Source organism: Nannospalax galili, unplaced genomic scaffold (genome assembly GCF_000622305.1).
Source record: "Nannospalax galili isolate Female #2095 unplaced genomic scaffold, S.galili_v1.0 scaffold1750, whole genome shotgun sequence".
Classification (NCBI taxonomy): domain Eukaryota; kingdom Metazoa; phylum Chordata; class Mammalia; order Rodentia; family Spalacidae; genus Nannospalax; species Nannospalax galili.
The window spans coordinates 484,218-488,459 of record NW_008329031.1 but is presented as its reverse complement, the minus strand read 5'-3'; positions in this window follow the sequence as shown (position 1 = coordinate 488,459).

Sequence of the window (4,242 nt, the reverse complement as noted above, 5' to 3'; positions counted from 1 at the left end):
CTCATTCAATTTTATGTCTTACAGGGCTTATACTGAGTTCAATATTGTATTAACTGTATTAATTCAACTGTGAACCTAGAAATTTACAGCCACTTGTGAAAGAGATGTACTCTTGCTCTGGAGTGTGTTACAGAATATGTTAAAGCTGTAGTGAAATGCTTTCTAATCATGTAGTTATTAAAAATTTTTTTAAATGATAAAATATAATAATTTTTAAAGCATAAAAATTTGCACTCCTTAATAATTAGTAGAAAAACATTACCATTGAAATCTACTTGATGACTTTATATCCACGCACAGATGCCAAGGAGCTCAGAAATTAACCGACTGTGACTAGTAACAATCAGGTATATAGGGATTAGAAACACATGTGCAAACATCTTAATGTCAATTGCATTAAAAAATGAATTTTCTGTATGAAACTGTGTATTTTAATAATGAAATGGAAATCTTTGTAAAGGTTAAATCCTCATTTACTTTTTTGTCCTAGAGGGTTTATACTGAATACAATATTGTATAACTGTAATAATTCAACTGTAAACCTAAACATTTACAGACAGTTTTGAAAGAGATGCATCTTAGCTCTGGAAATTGCTATTGAATATGTCAATGCTGTAATGAAATGCTTCTTCTAAGTATGTGGTTATTAAATAAATAATCTTTTTAAAAAAGATTATAAAATGTCTCATTAACATGTTCTGATTGCATGGCAAAATGATAATTTTGGTATGTTATAATTATTAACCTCAATTTAACCTATTGTAATAAAGCATCCCTCAAAGGTGTTTGGCATCTATTATGGAAGAATTATTTCATTTTTAGCTGTGAGTGGGATAGCTATATACTGTTAAGTGGAATTATCATCTTGTTGTTTTCTTCATTTTAAAATTAAGTGTGACATAGGGTGACATAATTGGCTGTTACACTGACAAGGCCTAGACGTGCGATGATTAACACAGGTGGTCAACTTGATGTGATCAGGGATCACATAGGAGATAGCCTCTGGGTATGTGTGCATTTACTGAGGGGAGAAGACACCCTCAGTGTGGGTGATACATTCCAACTGGTGGCTCAGATATGAAGAGATCTGGGGGAAAAGAACTGCTGCCTGTGTTAGCTTTTTCGTGAGCAAACCTGTCTATCACTTCTTCCATCTTTTAAGGCCATCACTTTCCAGCCTTTTTTTTTTATCAAGGTGGACTCAATAGCAACAACTCTGCAGGAACCTTCCAGGCCATCAGCACCAGATTGGAACTGAGGAGGCATCCAGCTTTGTGAGATGAACTGTTTACCAGGTTCTCTCAGCCTCTGCAGTGGCAGGTGGCTGCTGTTGGGCAACCCAGTCCTTACTGTGTAAGCCAGTCTAACAAACCATTGTATATATAGTCATCCAATAGGCTCTATTCCAGAGATTTCTGCTTCAAACAGATGCACTCACAACTCAGGTAGGTGCTCTTTCAATAGAACTCTGGAGTTGCTTACAGTAATGAGTAGGGCCAGTTATCCCCAGGAGAAATGTCATTGCCCAAGGAAGCTAGATGCACGGCTTCACTCAACAGAAGGAACCTGTTACAGCAGCATCAGAAGACAATGAAATGGTGTCTGTGTTGACGTGTACTTGGTCTTGGTTAATTCTGGAGGAAGCAGTTTCTCCTACATGATGACCAAACTGGGGTAAAAGTCAGGAGTGTCTGTCATCAGTGTTATGAGGAATACTCGGAGAGTTAGCCTGTCAATCTGTTGGCCTTTTGCCTCCAGCTGTGCTCTCAGATTTTGCTTAACAATTCCTTGCAATGTTCATTTAACCATGTACAGGGCACTGATTTAAATCTCTGTCTCTGTCTCTGTCTCTCTCTGTTTCTCTGTGTGTTTCTCTGTGTTTCTCTCTCTCTCTCTCTCTCTCTCTCTCTCTCTCTCTCTCTCTCTCTCTCTCTCTTATTTAGTCCTCATTACAGATATGAAGTAATACTATTATCTCCATGTTTCATGTGGAAGAAACTGAGGCATTGGGAACTTAACTAGTTTTCCCAAGGTCACACAGTCTTGGAGTTGTGATTCAAAGACATGTGCTCTGACTGCAGAATTTGTTACTAACTGACACAAGATTCTGCTTTTAAGATTCATGAACTGGGAAATAGCAACCAAAGTCAAATTTCTAGAACCCTCACCCTGTACAACTTTGCCTTTTCAACAAAAAATAATTTTTAAATTTCCTTAGTTCTCTGTGAGCCAGTCTTGGAAACATCAATTTTTCCCTTACTAAAGTGAGTAATATTATCTTGCTGCTGTCAGGAAAAAAAATGCAAGATTTGCAATTACGGCATCCCTTCCAGAGTGTGGGACATTTTCTAGCAGCTTTTATGATGGTGTGTGTGTGTGTGTGTGTTTAACTAGATAACTTTTTATCTCTGTAAGGAGAGAGACAAACTAGTAGAAAACAGGTAGTAATTAATTTTGTCCTATAATAATACAAATATTTAATACTTATTAGAAATACAAAGACTTGTGCCTCATGGAAGAAATAGCCTCAAGCCTTAATATTTTATTGGCTTAAGAGCTGTTAAGCCACTTACATTGTTAGAAAGTTTATTTCAGGATTCTTTGTTGCTTATAGATCTGTCCTTGAGGCACTTCTTAGCTGGAATTAAGGCTACCCTAGACTTACCAAGAAAAGCTTAAAATGGAACTCTGACTGCCTTCCAAAATTAAATTAAGCACTTTAGAAAGAAAAACGTGAGTCTATACTTACAACATTCACCATGCTCAGCATCTGATAAAAAGCCACTGAATATGCAAAGTGGGAGGATGTGACCAATAGCAAAAAGAAAAAGCGTCAACACACATGCAAAAGTCACACAGATGATTAAGTTAGCAACAAAGGGCCTTTAAACAGTTATACATATTTTTAATGATTTATTAGAAAACACGGGCCTATTATAGAGAAGAACGAAGGATCTGAGAAACAAATGGAACCTGAGCTGAGAAATACAATATTTGAAAAGAAAAATAAGTTGACTAAGCAAATATCAAATTATACCCTACAAAAATTAAAAAAAAATTAGTCCAATTGAATACAAACCGTCTTCCAGTCTCAGTAACCTGTGGGACAATCTCAGGCATTCTAAATAACTAGTGTTCCAAAAGAAAGAGGAGCAAAGACGTTCACAAAATGTGTCACACATGGTAAAACACAGAGGGAGCTGAGGGCATGTCATAAGTAAGTAGTTGAGCACACACCCCAAGGACCAAAATAATGAACAATTGGAGGGGAAAAGGCTTCGGGAATGTATATTCGTGTAACATTCGTTTCAGAAACAATGCAGTCAAAAGACAATGGAAGTCTGGGGAGATGATTCAGCTGTGCAAACAAGATCTCAGTTCAGTCCTCAGCACCCTGGGGAAAACATCAGCCCGTGCCTGGGTCTGTAATGCCGACACTGGGAAGGGAGAAACAGGAGACTGCCGGGGGCTCGTAGGCCTGCCAGTGTAGGCTGTGTGGTGAGCTCCAGTTTCAGAGAAAGACCCTGCCTCAAAAAATAAGGTGGTGAGAAACTGAGGAAGACTCCTGATGGTGACCTCTGGCTTCCACATGCTCACAGGCATTCACACCAGCATACACACACACACATACACACACACACACACAGAGAGAGAGAGAGAGAGAGAGAGACAGAGAGAGAGAGAGACAGAGACAGACAGAGAGACAGAGACAGAGACAGAGAGACAGAGGGAGAGAGACAGCAAATAATGGAATGATATATTTAATATGCAGAAAGAAAAGAAACCATTGCTCTGGAATCCTACATCTAGTGAAAGCCTTTTAAACTTATTTTTAAATTCTATTTTTATTTTATATGTATGAGTGTATTGCCTGCATGTGTGTGAGTGCAGTGCTGGCAGAGGACAGAAGAGGCCATCGGATCCCCTGGAACTGGAGTTACAGACAGTTGTTAGCCACCATGTGGGTTCTGGGGATCGAACCTGAGTCTTCTACAAGAACAGCCAGTGCTCTTAACTGCTGAGCCATCTCTCCAGCCCCTAAACTTTTTTTTTGACTGGGACTTCCTATAGCTCCAGCTGGCCTAGAACTCACTATGGAAGCCATGTAGGCCTCCATCTCAGAGATCCACCTGCCTCTGCCTCCCAAGTGCTGGGATTAAAGGCATGACCTACCATGCCCAGCATGCATTTAAACATTTTTTAAGTGTAGATTTTTTTTCAGACAGTAATTTTCAGAAGATA